The following is an 18298-nucleotide window of genomic DNA, read 5'->3' on the forward strand; positions in this document are numbered from 1 at the left end:
GATAATACGGGTGGTATTTTAGTCTGAGGACCTTGGTTCGACTCTCGAAAAATGCCCAAACCAAGCGATAGCATGACTGATCTAAGAGGGTTGTGAATTTGTTAACATTGCTACTCCAAATCATGTATGTAATACTAGAACCATCTGCTTGCCAATTTTCTAAGAATCATGACAAATAATACGACTGCAACTGCATTTAATTCAGCACAGAGCAAATGCATTCCAAATTACACCCAGACCATTAACAATTAAAATACTTATTGAGATGAATTGCTGGATAGAAATAAAAAAAGCTGGCACATCGTAATCACATCCTTATATTATAATAAAATTCACTACAATCTCCACAGTTCAGTAAATCACATAACTATTTACAATTACAGTCATATAAAGTAATGTTTGATCATTAAAACGGAAAGTCATGGGCAATAGAATATTTTTCCAGAATAAATAAAATATAATTTTGTTGAAATAGTAGTACAATTTGATCAAACTAATTTCAAAACAGATGCACATAATTTAAGGCTTTTAAAACATCCATTTAAAGGTGCACTGCCATAATGTCTAGACTTTAAGGAATGATGATTTTGCTAATGCTGGCAAATGTAGCAGTAAGGTCCACGCAACAGGTATCACCCTCAGGATTACAAATCCAGCCTGCCACTTAATGCATAGTATCCTGTCCCGGATTAAGAAGAACAGTTTTTCAAATAGTTCATGATTATCCACTGCACCAGGCTGCTATAGAAAACATAACATATAAATACCATGAGACAAAGTAAACCGAAGAGTTAACAATGTAATTAATTGAACAAACCATTCATTTTGAGATGCACAAGTATGTTCATGGGAAGTCAACATTCAAAAGGAAAAAGTTCTGTTCATCCAAGTTATCATTATAGGTCAGTGTATAGAATACCCAACAACACTTATACCATGATCCCGAAAAAATCAGAACTATGTAATTGTGTTTGTAGTTAATAGAATAATATCTTCAAATAAATGGATTGTACTAAACATCAATTCCATACTTAAAATCATCAACTTCTAAATATACTGATATTCCTCCTGATGTAAGATCCTAATAAAATCCTTGCAAACCTGAAATACAATTAAAAAGACTATCGGAAACAGTACATATTACATAATTTCCAAGGATTGCAGATTGCAGTAGTCTCACACATTATCCAAATATGTAAAATAAAGTTGAAATGCCATTCACCATTACCATATGCCTGCAAAATGACAAGTTCACAGCAATGCATAAGGCCTCATATACTCCAATAGCATATACCAGTTCATGCCATTAGAATGTATTTTCCAGTTCCCAAACTCAACCTAGAAAGAATAAAAATATTTAGCTCAAAAAAGGATGGGAAAACTAAGCACATAATCATTATTGAAATAAGTTCTAACACTCCCACATGAAAAAGACATTTCCTATTTTCAGAAAGAAGTTTTGTCTCAGATATTAATCAAATTTAAGAATAAAGTCAAAATGTCATTTAACATTACATTAGCCTGATACATGAAATCCTGATCATAGCAACAAGTATTCTATCATGTTCTCAAGTAACTCAAGCCCATTAATGCCAATAATGAAGAAGTTCCCTGTTGTTCTCTGCAACCCAAAATTTAAAAAGAAATTACCCAAAAGGGGAAAACTGGGCAAATAATTAATAAATCAGTAACATTTCCCCCTCTTATTGACCATATAACACAGCTACTTCCGCCTGGAAGAAAAAAATAAGGATTAGAATAACCTTGGAAATACATACTATAGAAAGGGCTATGAAAGAATCATTTACTCACACATGTGTTCTCCTGAGACATCTCCTCAAACTTTTTTCAAAAGTGTTTCCCGTGACACTCTCACTTGCTTCCTTAAATTCTCCAGATATCAATCCGCAATTCACATCATTTTGAAAGGTCCTATCAGTAACATTTCCCCCTCTTATTGACCATATAACACAGCTACGTCCGCCTGGAAGAAAAAAAAAATTATAACAGCTTTGCCCTGATTTTATCTAACTTAAGAGACAGATTAGAGACAGCTTATCAAACTTACTTCACCAACGTTACCAAAGATAATCGGACTTCACCATCCCCACTGGTCAAAAATACTAAGATTTTCCTAAAGCAATGTCCCTGATGGGTATCTCATTTGCTCCACCATTGAAGACAGATCAACCTAGAAGAAAGAAAATAATTATAAGGACATCCTTGGATACATTTCGAAAAGGCAAGACAAATGAAAAATGCACCTCCTTACTCATGCTTGCCAATCATTCATCTTCATAGACTGTTTCCACAATGTTCCGAATGAGACTCACTTGCTCCCATAGTTAACACAGATGTTATTCCATTCTTCAAATCATTTAACAACTCTCATGGCTAACATGTTCACAACTCACCAAACCATAGATGACAAAGGAACCTAGGAAAGTGATAACATGTCCATATGATAATAATAAACTCTCATTGAATGCTTATTAATTGTCTAAAGTTGAGGCCTATGTTAATTAGTTAGAAATTGTAAATATTGCCAATCCCAATAATGAATGTAATACTAGAATAATCCGCATGCAAATATTCCAAGAATCACGGCAAATAATCTGACACAGTGATGTCAGTGTGCACTCAGGTGAGCCTTTAGGTACATTAAAGATTTTACAAATAACTGCAATAAATGAGTATACATCAGAACATTAATTAGAATAGGATGGATTCCAAACTCAATCACTGATTTTAAGTCAGCAAATGCTGCACGGAGCAAATGCATTCCAAATTGAGCAATTAGACTCAGACAATTAACAATGACAAGACAATCATGGATGTAAATAACTGAAGCATAAAGCCTGTTAAATTGTAGGAAGTAGTTTTACAAATCCAGTAGAATACCGCGCTCATGTGTTAATTTTAATGGATATATTATGGGTTGAAATGCACTATAGATACAGGGTGGGGTACAGACATAATGGGTATTAAATGAAACGAAATGATTAATACCGAGCTAAATGCAGGAGATTACCCCGAAAGGAAAGATATGGTGCATCTCAATATGCAGTCAAACTATACTAATAATGTTGCATTGATGGAGAGAGAAATAAATCATCCAGGCTCATCATAATCACATTCTTATATTATAATTCACTACAATCTCCACGGTTAAGTTAATCACAAAACTGTATCTATACTCACAAAAGTCATATGAGTGTGCACTGATCATTAAGAGGGATAGCTATAATATGTATATTATCATCCTGGAATAAGAATAACTGTTCTTCAAGTACCTAGTTCATCAATAACCATTGCACCAGGCTGCTAGAAAACACAACATATAAAAACCATTATAAAAAGTATACCAAATGCCAGCAATTCCATACTTAAAGTCATCAACTTCTTAAAATAAACTGATATTCTCCCTGATGTAAGATCCAACTAAAATCCTTGTACACTTGAAATAGAATTACAAAGACTATTTGAAACAATACATGCTACATAACTTTCACAGGTTGTAAAATCTCACATATTAACCAAACATGAGAATAAAGTTAACATGTCATTCAGCATTTGCCAGCTATATGAAAGGCTGTTCATAGCAATATATAAGGTATCATATTCTCAAATAACACAAGCTAGTTCATGCCATTACTAAATACTACCCAGTTCCCAAACTATTCCTACAAAAATATTTTGTAGCCTATAAAAGGGTGGGAAAAATGTGCACATTAACATTATTGAAACAAGTTCTAATTCTCTTACATGACTAACCATTTTTTAAATAAATAATCCTCATGAGGCAACCAACTTCTTCCTTAAATTCTCCAGCCATCATTCCATAATTCAACTGATTTCACCATCACTCATGAATACCGTGTTAATGCCTCAACTGACCATAGATCATAATTCAACCTAGAAGAATGATAATAATGATATGAACACCATTGGGAATATGTTGCAACGGAACACAAGATGAAAAAATGCACCTACTTACATATGTGTGGTTATGAGACAGCTTCATAAACTTTTCCGACAATGTTCCCCATAAGACTCTCACTTGCTTCCTTAATTTCTCTATCTACATTCTACAATTCAAATGATTTTACCAGCTCTCATAAGTAACATGTTCACACTTCACCTGACCATGGATCATATAGGGTCATTCCATGTCAGTTCACCCAGGCATGGCACCCACCGACTCGGATTTTAATGAAATTTTTATCACTAGCTACTATCACCTATCTAATGACCCATGTAAAATATTTCCTCTCTCACTCTCATAGTTTGCAAGATATGAGGAGTCAAAGTTTGATATGTTTGCTCAGAAGTGGCGCTAGTGGGAGTCAAATTCCAGAGTGCAGGGCACAGCGTAAAAATTCATAACTCAGAAACCACGTAATATATTTGAATGAAATTTTGACCCCTTGTCTATCCAAGTGCATAGCTTCCATAGTAATGTCTTTTATTCCCCTTGCATTGTTATGTTAGCCAAAATGATGTCAACAGTTGTTAATTAACCGATTTTTTTAGCTCAAAAACATTACTTCATATTTTCAGAATTATCACCAAAAGGCAGAGCAGTTAACTCATCCAATTTTTTTTTTAATTGAAGGTTAATATGTGCTCCAATATACTGTGAAATAAAAATGGTGGTGTTTTGACTGCCACTATGAGTATTTCAGGTTTTACTTTTTTTTCTGCCCCCGTGAGAGGGATTTTGGACACGTACTGTAAGACAATAAGTATAAGTGTATCCATACCTTCATGAGGATATATTTGAAATATTGGTCAGTAAATCTAAGACCAAACATGTAGTCTAGTGAATGTGGCTCTTGTTCATACAATTTTTTTAATAACAATACTTGGCTTGTGGCAGCTGAGGGGAAAAGAGTCCAAATGGCTCAGAAATGTGAAATGATGCTTTTTCCTGGAATTTACCCATTTTTTCAAGTGTTTAGCATAGGGACAAATTGGTATCAACATACATTAGACTCTTACTGTGCATTAAGAGGATAAATGGAAATACTTATTTAAATAAAATTATTTAAATAATACACTTCAATGTGTTTAAGGCATCTCCCAAACATCTCTGGAGGCTCTCTCGGGCAACTAAACGCTTTACAATACCACCAATTCCATCACATGGGGATTTTACATGGCTTGTAGCAAAGAATGTCCATGATGCCATTAAAGAGAAATCCTGGTAATGCTTGCAAAGATTGAAAATTTTTTTGCAGTTCTTGTACCGTCCTGCACAACCATCACTAAAGTAACTCAATTTTTTGACTCACGTAAAATTTTCCTTCACAAAGCAAAATATTATTCTTTGGGTTTCATAAACAAAAGCTACATCATGCTCCAAATCATCTGACAAGATGCATAAACTGGAAATAATAAGCTGTTTAGTCAGGTGATCTCGAGTATAAATCACAACAGGGTGTACCGTACAACTATCCCTTGTCCAGTGATACCCTTGTGCCTCATCTTTGATAACATATGAGTAGTTCTCATTGAAGTCAAGGAGAACAACTGCATCATGGGGTCCAAGTTTTTCTTTCATTTGCTTAAGGTAGTTTGCCTGTACCTTCATAATAAATGAATGGGGCAGCAGTTTTTCCACTCTTTCAATTAAAGTTAATCAGTACTCATCAAATGTCGCAGTGAAGTTCACCAGTTGAGATCTGTCACGGGAAACCCACTGACTGTATGAAACTTCATCTCCGGGGTCACATTCTTCAAGCTTTTTCAGCAGTAAGCTTTTCAACTTTTCACGTGAAGGACACTGAGAGCAATGTCGCAGTATACAGTCCCTATTTTTTCTAGAGCACACTAAATAACCAATTAGGTCCTGGCTTGTTTCCTGTATATTACAGGCATTAAGCAGTAAGTTGACATTTTAATGACTTGTGCAAACACACACTGAATGCGTTCCAGAAGAACCTGCTACCACAAACCATTTTGGACCTAGGTTGCAGAAGTTAGAAAAGCCAATTTTAATTCTGGGGAAGTCAAATTTAAAAGTGGAATACAATTCCTTCAAGTTAGCAAGTAATAATCTCTTCTGAACATGTACAGTTTTGGAGATACTAATGGAATCTTTCTTTCCAGGTATCATTCTGGAGTACTCTTCACTTTTATAGAAAGTCCTAACTAATTGTAATGTTTTATATTTGCCTTCCCTTTTCTCAATTCAGGTGCAGCCAATTTTCCATTGTCTCTGAAAAGTTCTCTTGCTTGGCGGGCAGTGTACTCACTCACATGAAACTCTTCCATTACTTTCTTCCTGCTCCATGAAGTTGGTACCAATGATAACAGATGTACCTTTCCTTGATGAGTGCTTGATGTGTCAACTTTTTGTTTGATTAAGTCTATGAGCACATCCATATCACGTTGCGTACCGGGGTATCTAAGTTCCTAGGAATGCTGATTTGGAAATATGTGCCTATTAGGGCGTAATGCCTTTGGCTTAAACATGGTTAAAAAGCTAATGTTTAGAATATAACTTTACCCAATCAAACGTTATGATGCATCAATTCATTATGAATAACGAACAACAACTGAAAACGTTCTAACAAATACGTATTGTGCGCTTAAAAATTGCTTAGGTTGACGCGCCTAAATGACGAGAATCTTCGTCATCCATCCGGAACATTCAGGAAAAATATGACGAGAATTCTCGCCATCCGTACACAACGTGATATCATGAACTTTCTGAAGTAGTTCTTTTGGCAGTTTTGGGTCATCCTTTTCTGGAGATAATTCTTTATCAAGAACTCTTTTAACTTTCCTTTTAAAATTACTGCATGCTGACTCTACTTTCCTTTTAGCGTAGGTTGACCTTCTGTGAGATGATATGCCATGAAATTTTAAAGGTGACTCCTCTCTATCTTGCAGCGTTCTGTTAAGTAGCTCAGTTGATTTTTCTTGGGATACTGTTGTTTCAAAATTCAAAATACTATCATTGCTGTCACTATCTACTTCTTCAACATCGGAAAGCTCATTTCCAAACCTGGAGTGTTTCTGTACTTCCTCCCTACATGGCTGGCATACTTTCATTCCTGGCACTTATTTCCGAAGAGTTGGGATTTTACAGGCCTTTTCTGCAAATTCAAGACTTATATTTCTCAGTGATTTTGATATTTTCTTCTTGTGGCTCTTAAAAGGATCAAGACAATATATTTGGTAGGTTTCATACTTTTTCAAATAGTATATTCTGTGATGTTCGCAGACATTGGATAGGACTTCCCCAGGTACACCACTTCTGAGAGATAACAGCTGTTTTTCAAGTATACTAATGATCTCAATTTTGTTCAGTTGCACCACTGGTGTGTAGGTTTTTTTGAGGCAATCAGATGCAGTTACTTTTCGATGCTGCACAGTTAAAAAATTTGCTCATTTTGAAGCATAGTGGAGACACCAACCTTTTTTAATGTTGAAGTTCACAATAAGCAGCTTCGCCTAACTCGTTGCGCACACAATTAATGTACAGGTAAAAATACATGGATCGTACACACAGAATAAACTTGGACACCCATGGAGCATCTTCACACAAGAAGATTTGGCAGAAGACTAAAAGTGGTACCCTAGAATCTATTTTGATTTATCATGCCCTCACTGTGATACATTGTAACATTTTATTCTTCCTAATGTAGAGGTTGCACTTAATTCTCTTATTCCTTGGGGAGATGGAATAACACTGAAAAGTGATGCTGAATAGGTGGGATTGTATTACCTTCTCAAGTTTGTCATGTAATACAATCATATGTGAGGCAGGGGAGAAAACAATGTGGCACATAATGTCAGCATTATCTCTCCCAGTGAAATAGAAATTTAATACTCCAGTTGCCATCAAGGAATGTGGATATTGATGACAACCTGCTGCATATCTATAAGTAATACAATTGCTCTGCCAGCTCTTCCATCACCAAGGGTTTGGAAGACCATACTTCTTCTGTGAAAGTGAGGCTAACTTTGTACAACTCCAGTTCAGTGGGACTCATTTAATCACTTTTTCACAGATCTTAACAAACTTGAACATTGCATGTGCTTATGATGACCACTGGTTTTTTGGATTAGTGATTTCTAAACACGAGGAAGAACATGATGTGAAAGTGAAATTTATGCACCCATATGGAAAATCCCCATGTGATGGAATTGGTGGTATTGTAAAGCGTTTAGTTGCCCGAGAGAGCCTCCAGAGATGTTTGGGAGATGCCTTAAACACATTGAAGTGTATTATTTAAATAATTTTATTTAAATAAGTATTTCCATTTATCCTCTTAATGCACAGTAAGAGTCTAATGTATGTTGATACCAATTTGTCCCTATGCTAAACACTTGAAAAAATGGGTAAATTCCAGGAAAAAGCATCATTTCACATTTCTGAGCCATTTGGACTCTTTTCCCCTCAGCTGCCACAAGCCAAGTATTGTTATTAAAAAAATTGTATGAACAAGAGCCACATTCACTAGACTACATGTTTGGTCTTAGATTTACTGACCAATATTTCAAATATATCCTCATGAAGGTATGGATACACTTATACTTATTGTCTTACAGTACGTGTCCAAAATCCCTCTCACGGGGGCAGAAAAAAAAGTAAAACCTGAAATACTCATAGTGGCAGTCAAAACACCACCATTTTTATTTCACAGTATATTGGAGCACATATTAACCTTCAATTAAAAAAAAAATTGGATGAGTTAACTGCTCTGCCTTTTGGTGATAATTCTGAAAATATGAAGTAATGTTTTTGAGCTAAAAAAATCGGTTAATTAACAACTGTTGACATCATTTTGGCTAACATAACAATGCAAGGGGAATAAAAGACATTACTATGGAAGCTATGCACTTGGATAGACAAGGGGTCAAAATTTCATTCAAATATATTACGTGGTTTCTGAGTTATGAATTTTTACGCTGTGCCCTGCACTCTGGAATTTGACTCCCACTAGCGCCACTTCTGAGCAAACATATCAAACTTTGACTCCTCATATCTTGCAAACTATGAGAGTGAGAGAGGAAATATTTTACATGGGTCATTAGATAGGTGATAGTAGCTAGTGACAAAAATTTCATTAAAATCCGAGTCGGTGGGTGTCATTTTGAAAATTTCTGGGTGATTTGACGTGGAATGACCCTATATCAACCTAGAAGAATTATTAGAATTAAAAGAACAACCATGGAAATATGTAGCAAGGGAAGGACTGGATGAAAAAATACATCTACTTACACCTTTATGGTTGTGGAACAGCATCTATGACTTCTTTCAATAATGTTCCCCCAGGAAACTGTCACATTGTCCTTAAATTATCCAGCAAAATTCTACAATTCCAATGATTTTACCAGCTCTCATGAGTAATATGTACACGCTTCAACTGACCATAAACCATAGTTCAACCTAGAAGGATGACAATAATGATAAAAACAACCTTGGTAATATGTTATAAATTTATAACAATATTTTGCGATTGCAAGGGAGGACAATGGAAAGAAACATCTACTTACACCTGTGTACTTATGAAACAGCTTCCAAGACTTAGGCAGTATTCCTCATAAGACTGTCACTTGCTTCCTTAATTTATCCAGCAGTCATTCCACAGTTCAAATGCTTTCATGAGTACATTTTTATTTTGTTGCTGCTTCACCTGACTAGCTCATCATAGTTCAACCTGAAAAAATGGCAGAAATAATAGGAACAACCTTGGAAATAATTTGCATAGGAAGGACAGGTAATGCCTGCGAAAAGCAATGCTCATCACAATAATATCAGATTATAAATTGTATGTGGTCATTTTCATTAGGCTTCACCGTATTGATTCACATCCTACAGTGGGTAATCTATTAACACATATAATGATTAGTATCTATTACAATGTTGAATATTTATTACTTTTTGCATGAATTTGGCCATATAATGTTCAACTTTTGCACTAATCCACAATAAAATGGGCTGATGTTGTTGCACCATTTACACAGTAAATGAATGATAGCATAGATTTAAGGTCTATTTTTCCCACACTACTGTTACACTCTCAATAACTTAACCTCACATAATACCACGTGTCCTTATTCCCATGAATTCAACACACGATGACTGCACTCAAATAACTGTCAAATAATTGAACTACCATATATTGATATCCCTATAGCCCACACTTTAATTAAATTCCTGTCAATAGACCCTTCCTTTAAATGAAGATATACTTTGCGACATTCTCAAAAACTACCAGACAACTTTATAAACGGTACATAGGCTTTATATAAATTATTTGCGAAGGAGTCCATGTATGAAGTTATAGGTTACTGCAATTCGGTGTGCATAATATCCAGTATCATGAAAATATCACTTCAACAGCACTGATACAAAAAAGTTAACTGAAAGCCAAACAAATAACGTAACAAGTGATAATTCAATATTCTACTACATAACTCATAAATTTACTACACACTAGCAGAATTAAAACTCGAGTAAAGCATATAACTTTCTCGTACATGGTTGCATTGAACATCACAATCATAATTTGTAAAAACTTTTCCATAATATCATTATACACTTACTTTTGCTTTCAGCATCCGGATTTCCTAATTAATCACCAACATCTCGTCCTGTTGACAGTCGGGAACGTCTGGTTCTTCCACCAACTCTCCTCCAGCACACGGGTTGATATCCGAGTTGTTTGGATGCAAGAATTTCTATGCATAACGTATAACGAATGCACGAGTTTAACAGGACATCTTATTACGACTTCCAAAAGTGCATAAAAAACTGAAATTATTAGAAAAGACTAGATTCGACTGTCGCCAATTTGTAATATTAAAACTATGTAAACTTATTCAAACTTTGTATAACTTATCTTCAGAATACATACCTTTTTTCCAGAAATCGCTGTTGGAACGGCAGTTTGTTTATGTAGTTTGCGACCATCCTGTTGACGACACTCTTAACTTCTCCGCAGTGAAACAAACCTAAATAATAATATTCGTAAAAATTGAGGAATTTCTGAACAGAGAAGGCATTATCCATTGCACGTATAAAACTGAATTGAAGAAATGTACACTGGCGCAAGCGAGCCTACATACGATCCGATTATTCTACTAATTTACAATGAAAATGCACTATTTCCGTATTATTCCGTATGAAACATGACCCGAAGTAATAAATAACATTGAAAAGTTTGGCACTTTTGCATTACTTAACATAATTTCAAGGCAAAACGTGATGAATCCGTATCAAAATATGCTGGTGACAACAGCGTCGTCAACAACTTTTGAGAAGCCTATATTTCTACTATGTGACGTTCCCTCATTGACATAGACTATTGCTAGAATTATTAAGACTTACGTTGAATATATAAATATTTACAAAGTACAAATACAGGCAAAAAATACTTATAATATTGTCACTTCCTTACCTCACAATGTGCGATGTTATTGTAGATTTCCATTTGTTTCTTCTGCAATCTATCGACCAAGGAGCCTTTCTTTTACGATCAGAAGGAAAAAGAAATATTCTTACTCCGTTTTTCGTGGAATTGGAGCAAATCGGAGCACTGCAGCACACAATTTTTTGAAATTAATTCATATGCCCTATGCAAACACCATGTAAACAACAGACAGGTGGGAACCAAGATGATCAAACCGAAATGCACTATGGGAGCGTGACACGACCTGCCTTTTACCGACCTTGGCGGCAAGGGCGTCGGGTGGCGCCAAAGATGGCGGGGCGGAGGTGGGACGAACCTTTGGACAGGGCTGGAGGTGGGAGCATGAGATCCGACCGTAGAATAGACCGCTGGAGGAGGGAATTGCGGTTCATTTATATGATTCAGCTCATGTTATTTGATTCTAAATGGCAGTAAGTATTTTAGGTATACTGGGACTAGCCACGGTGATAACTTTACGAAGCCACACGCTATGAACAAATTGTGCGAAAATTCCACGTAGAAAAAATCATTTCCCGGTCAAGGCGAATGCTTATTTACCTGTGGATTTTTTGCACGATAGTAATTATGTCATATCGCGATAATGGTAAATGTAATGCGTGAAGTGCATCCTAGTGGTCCACCGAATGAAATGGACACTATTTCTCGAATTATTAGTTATCTGTAAATAATGAAATGATTCATTCCGTGTGATGAATTCTTTGAAATGTTTCATGAGGGTTCACGGTTGGAGTGGATGTGTATTCTGTTTAACTTGGAATGAACGATATTATTTGCAAATGCATTCGATTCCCCTCGAAAATTGCCCGTTTCGTAAACTATGGAGCAATCCACACGGTTCGGGCTCATGAATTGCCTCATATTGAACGAGACATTCGTGAACGTTACAGCTGTCAAGACGGCCGGGTACGGCTGCGAAGGGAGTGATACGCATATGGGCGAGTGGTCCCGACTGTGGAGCCTCTGAGAAGTGCAAGCCTTAGGGTTGGAGTGTGGGTAAGAGGATCTCTGTAGTGGTGAGATAAACGCTGGAGCCTTTTCCAAGGGTCAGCTTCGGGTGGTAGAGGATATGAGGGGTGTGGGGCTCTTAGATATGCCACGAGGCTGGGGACGAAGTGGCCTCGCCTTTCGCTGACGAGGGGGACGGGAGATGTGATAGGGGCAGCTCTCCCTACGAATTTCTAACGCGACGAGTCAAGCCTTTATTATATCTACATCTACATAATACCCTGCGAGCCACCTCTAGGGTGTTGGGCAGGGGGTGATCAATCACCAGCATGCAGCATGCAATGTACAAGCGGCACAACGAGTGGGAGAACATATTGAACTGCTGTTGTTTCAACAAGAATACTAAATTTTTGCTAATTGTGAGTTTCGAATCCATCAACAAAGATTTCGCGTGTGAGAATGATATTTTGGAAATTTAAGACTAGGTGATGAAATATCCTCACACCAAATCTCCCAATGAAAATTACGTCTGAGTTACAGATTTACATCCCATGTTAGGAAATATTATTTCATTCACTTATGGAACAAATGTAGTAGGGTTCTCATTGCAATCATGTTTGAAAAATGAATTAACATTATCCTTCTAGACAGGAAGTTGTGGAGCAAGGTATCCAATGACTCAGTGAGCTAAGGTGACTGGTATTGAGTGTTTTTTTGCGCATGGTGCGTTCCATGTTGCATTTAAATTAGAATTGAAAATCTACTTGAAACATCCACCACTGTCGGCCATAGATCAATTGAAATGACTAGGGAAGAGTCGTGAAACTCCTGGCTTCGTGACTCTCAGTTTTCACAATACATTATCCGTCCTGCACACTGACGCGCGTGACTGGAAAACCCCAACTGAGAAGGTTCCCTGGGTATTTGCTTTGGGGAAACACGTAATTGAGAAGTAAACTTAATGGTCTTTGAGTAAGGTGCAAGGTCATTATGATCAAAACAGTAGCCAATCGTCAAAAAAGTAATAAAATACCTCTAAGAAGGTCATTATCATATCATATCTTTGTTATTATTGTGCTAAAGTTGTTGTGTCACCGGAGTGTAGGCAATCAGTAGTGTTTTATTTTTACAATACTTTGAATATGATTTCTGAAAGAGTAACTGTTTTTGAGTCGAATAAGGGAACTAAATGTGCAGAAAAGCAAATTTATTTGACTTACAATGAGTTGTATGTTACACATATTTGAGAACGAACACCTACTCCCTCAAAATAACGCAAACACATCATTCAGTAAAGGAAATAAATTTGACTTTAGTCTAGAGTTTGTTTAGACAAGACTCTCGAGTCTTTGCGTTGTCGTCTTGTCATGAATTTTGACATGTTACCGAACAAGGGCGTATTTATCGAACAAACACCTGAATTGAAGGGTATCCGAATAACAAAAGACCAAATAATGCCAATCCAGTTTAACTTGGATTGTAATTACTTAAGTCTCTTGCCAAAAATGGTTTCAATAATAGTTTAAACACAGGCTATAAGAGCTGCGCAGCTCATGCTTACGTGGCAACTAATGAGAACAATTGCGGAATTCGCTTTTTGGCAAACAAATGTCGTAGCAATTTCTCTTCGAATAAGCACACGGCGCAATTAAACCATGGATGGATATGCGTGAGCCACTCTCGTCGATAAAGGATCACGTGGACTCCAATAAGACTGGAAAATTATTCATGGGTTCCCGAAAGCATTTCGTTTCCGGCGTAATGAGTGAATGACAAATTAGCCGACTTCAATGGTGTGCGTGCGGTAAATAAATTAAATAATACTTAAGCGCAAAGAGCAAATCGGATTACCACGAAGCACTCCCCTTGTCGAATGAAAATGGAATCCGACGTCACGACCATGCGTCTGCCTGCCATTTGTACTAATGAATAAAAGACGCTCTCGCAACGAGCTGCACGGGCAAGACGAAAAACAATAGCTTTGCCTCCGCACTCTGCGTAATCCCGGATGAATTACACATGATAATTGTTTATTTCCTTTCAATTTAATCACCAATGCGCTATGCTGGCCATCAGAGTAACGTGATATCTCTCCATGCGAAAAGGTGCTTCCGCTCAAAGCATCAAATGAGAGCTCTTGAATGAATTTTCGCTCCTGTGCTAACTACATTGTGACTGTTGGTACGCAAGACTTGAGTTTTACGAGCTCTAAAAAGGAACTATTTTTGAAATCGCATGAGATCGGGGGAGGGTAAAATATCTCATGATTTAAGTGGCCACACATCTAAGTGAGTAGTGTTAGGCTGCTGACAATGCTAGAAAGATCCCGGGTTCAACCCTCGGGAATTCAAATTACCCCATCTAAAAATCCTCGAAGGCATATTAGAGTGAGTTAATGGTCTTCAAATTTCATTTCACTAATTATTGAAAAATGTTTCCTCATTAGTTAGTAAAAATAAAACTCCTATATTGCTAAAATATGAATGGGGCATCAGGGACAGGGATGCCGACTTGCAAAAAATATTGGGGGGGGGGGGGGCAAACCAGGGATCTTGCCCCGGGAAAGTTTATAAGTAGTGAGTTTTAAGTATTTTAAGCATTTTATAAAAGTCATATGATTAACATTAGAACCCTGATAACTCGAGTATCGATATCTGGGCACTACGGGGAAAGTCGACAAGCCTGACACATTTATTTCTCACACCCATAACGAATTTTGGAGGGGGCTGGAGCCCCCTCAGGCCCCATGGAGTCGGCGCCACTGATCAGGGATCAACTTTTTATTCAAGTCTTTGGGTGGCGCAGGTAAAGGAACATACCACCCCACCTTACACGTCTGTAGCGTGGTTAGGGTGAGCTCTACCCTCACCTATTCAAACCAGCGCAGCGGGACGAATCACTGAGTGAGTGTCACATATTTCTGTTATTATGTATGTTTGGTTTACTTCAAAGAATGAGTTCGTTCACTCAAAACCGAATTAGAAATACGTTAAAAGAATTCGGTAGATGGAAGGGAAAGGTAAGTTGCGACGACAAATAATCCTCCCCATTCAGCCATCAACTCCTTTTTGAGTTGGTGACGTGATAAGAGAGATGGCTCATTTAAAGGTCCAGAAAGAACCTTTGAATGAGGGAAGGAATCGCTCTCAAGAATGTTAGCCAGTACGAACCACTGCGGCCCGTGCTCGAGGCCGAGTAGTAGCGGAGAAGACTTGGGGGACACGTTAGGCATGAGCTCGCGACGTCATCAGCTTCCTGCGAAAGGGTCGAAAGGCCGTCAGTTGTTAGTCGCGAATAGCTCGAAAAGTCGTCAACAGATTGAAAAACGAAAAATACTGGTCTCTACTTATTTTTCAAACTCTATGACAAACGTCAGCAAAATAAAAATGGTGTACCAGCCCATTTTATTACGACGAAGAAGAATATAAATTTGAAATTGAGTTTCGAAAGAATTCAAGATCTTAAAATACTTTTTTATAACTGAAGAATAATAGATTTTTAAATGTGTGACGCGCTCTATGGTACATAAAGGAGGAGAAAGTGGATTTTCGAGACTTCGCAGCCGACAAGAATGGAAATTTTGTCATGGAAAGGAAGAAAAGAATTAAATCTAATGTTAACCCTCCCGTAAACGCATGGAATAATGGCGTATATTATTCACTCGCTGGAGAGAATGTTCTTGGTTTCTCGGCTGTTAGTGTAATTAACGCACTTTGGTATGGTAAGGATATCGTTTTACGAAATTCGTTTTGAAATATGATCTAATTACAGTTGGATGGCATGATTTAACTTCTGCCATGATTTAACTTTTGCTTCAAGTCGTACTGAAACGAGGGAAGCCTGATTTGGCGAAGACAAACCAAGTTGTTGGACTTGGAAGGGCGATACTTACCCCAGCCCTTTTGAACCTCCTCTTCGGTGGTCCTCTTCAACTTCCATTTGCTGAGTGAAATACTCTCTGAGGTTTCCACGTGTCTCACAAGTTCTCCCGACGAGAAAATCTGGGAGTCAAACATACTGCCCCCGAACGGGAAGCCTGTGTAGTGAGGCCAAGAAACTTATCCGTTTCCTTTATAAAAATTTGCCGGGGCACTGCTATAGTTGGTTACTACTACTCCGTAATTATTATTTTTGGTTGAATGCGCTTGAGTACATTCATTTCACCGTTATCATCTGAAGTTAATGTGACCTGACCGTTATATTTTATCATAACTGTATGTCGTTAGTACTCTGTAATGCTTTAATACTCTGAGCGGAAAAACGTGGTTTAGGAGGACTCAATCACAAATAAAATAAATTTTCGGCAATTTACTTGATGGAATCGTGACGATATTATGACAATCGAAAAATGTTGCTGGTATCAATCTTACTCTGGAAAATAGTCTATAGAGTACGAACTCAGTAGGGTTGCATAAAAATATTAGTGGAATGCAGCAACGTATTTCCATTGCCATGTGTAAGTTGCTTAAAAACTCTCTAGCGCCACAGATAGTCCCTTTAAATCCAGTTCTTCTGGATCGAAATCTATCTATTGTTATCTCCCCATTATTATTTCTCCAAATTATCTCCAGTCCTTCAAACTCCCAAATACCAGGTAACTAATCGGAAATTCAGATCAATATTTCAATTTAATTTACCCCAATTTAATGTCTTGGCGTGAAAGGCAAGCGATGTGATTACCGACGAGGTTTGTCTAGTCCTGCTTCAACCACATCGGTGTGAACCATTAAGAAATGCGGAATAAGGAAAAGATTTTATCTCTATTGTTCCGCCATATAAAGGAGGTACTGTATGCATAAACTTTCGAAATTCCTGTGAGGGCATTCAGGAAGTGACTCTCTTTAATTCCCCCATTAGATTGAGTCTATCACGATGATCACCACTAGTCATAAACACGAAGACCGATTTCATGTTCTAGCCATACGCATCTCCCTTATAGCTCTACGTCATTCTCCTTTCACCCTGCACAATTCTGACCAATTTCATGATGGCTCTATCTGGTAATCTTTTTAGTATGAGTAGATATAAAAACTCTAGGTGGAGTCCATGTTACCATAGTTTTACTACATTATTCTATTTTTCGTTCCCCCACTTGATAATTCTCAGTGGCACTCGCAGAAAAAGGCTTCGCAGATAGATGTAAAGTATAAAAATTGGCTAAGCACTCTTTATTGATTTATAATTCCGTTATAGTTTTTTGTTGGATGCGTCGTTGGGGGAATATGTCCCAAAGAGTAGTCGGCTATTGAGGAAAAAGGTAATTGAGAGAACTATGGATGTACTACGTATGGTAGTTATACTACGTTAGCATGGCATTGGAATTAGCGTTTTGAATATTCGATAATCTGTGGAGCTGCAGAAAGCCAATATTATAGTCGATTACTATCGTTGTTGTACAAAAATTTAGATTTCATCAATTCTCAAGCCCTCATATCATGTGAATAGGTTTATGTGCAGGTATTTGCACATTTCTTGGCTTTTTCAATTATGATATTTCAAAGATAATTGTTTTTGTTTTTAATTGCGTGGATCATTAATTATGTAGGGTGTAGGTTTGTAAAGCTAAATACCCGGGTCTTCATAACGCATGTGTAAAATTGCCTTTATACAGGAATAAACACAAACAATTCTTATATATCAGGATTTTATTTATAGAATAATGATCATTATCATATTCATCAATAATTATTACCCTTTGTGGTCTATTCCTTTGAATGCAAAGGCGAGAGGTTTGTCGAAGCCAGTTGCATATTTGGGAAATTTTAGACGGGCGAATGCATTCCCGAATGCGATTTTTAATTTTAAGGAAACAGATATTCTGTTGGCCACTACTTATTTTTCTTCTATTTAAATATATCTTTCATGTACACATTAAAAATGTAGTAATTAATACTAAAGCTCAC

General features: G+C 37.0%; 3 long non-coding RNA genes across 14 annotated transcripts in view; 1 reads left to right on the forward strand and 2 right to left on the reverse strand.

The window, feature by feature from the left end:
* LOC124166897 overlaps positions 1-18298 on the forward strand; it is a 422752-nt gene that overhangs the window by 39527 nt on the left and 364927 nt on the right. The window lies entirely within an intron of this gene.
* On the reverse strand, positions 600-1071 carry LOC124166898. Of its 2 annotated transcripts, none has more exons than XR_006866541.1 (2): positions 1032-1071; positions 600-738 (listed from the first exon to the last, which is right to left on the reverse strand). It is a non-coding gene; the product is annotated as an uncharacterized LOC124166898 (long non-coding RNA). The 2 variants fall into 2 exon arrangements; XR_006866540.1 differs by having other exon boundaries at positions 600-741; positions 1032-1066.
* LOC124166896 lies at positions 1060-4953 on the reverse strand. Of its 11 annotated transcripts, none has more exons than XR_006866532.1 (6): positions 4942-4953; positions 3387-3457; positions 2273-2437; positions 2069-2191; positions 1813-1984; positions 1197-1733 (listed from the first exon to the last, which is right to left on the reverse strand). It is a non-coding gene; the product is annotated as an uncharacterized LOC124166896 (long non-coding RNA). The 11 variants fall into 11 exon arrangements; XR_006866535.1 differs by having other exon boundaries at positions 3366-3457; XR_006866538.1 differs by lacking the exons at positions 3387-3457; positions 4942-4953 and adding an exon at positions 1060-1101 and having other exon boundaries at positions 1229-1733; positions 2273-2532.

The sequence above is a fragment of the Ischnura elegans genome, chromosome 10 (assembly GCF_921293095.1).
Source record: "Ischnura elegans chromosome 10, ioIscEleg1.1, whole genome shotgun sequence".
Classification (NCBI taxonomy): domain Eukaryota; kingdom Metazoa; phylum Arthropoda; class Insecta; order Odonata; family Coenagrionidae; genus Ischnura; species Ischnura elegans.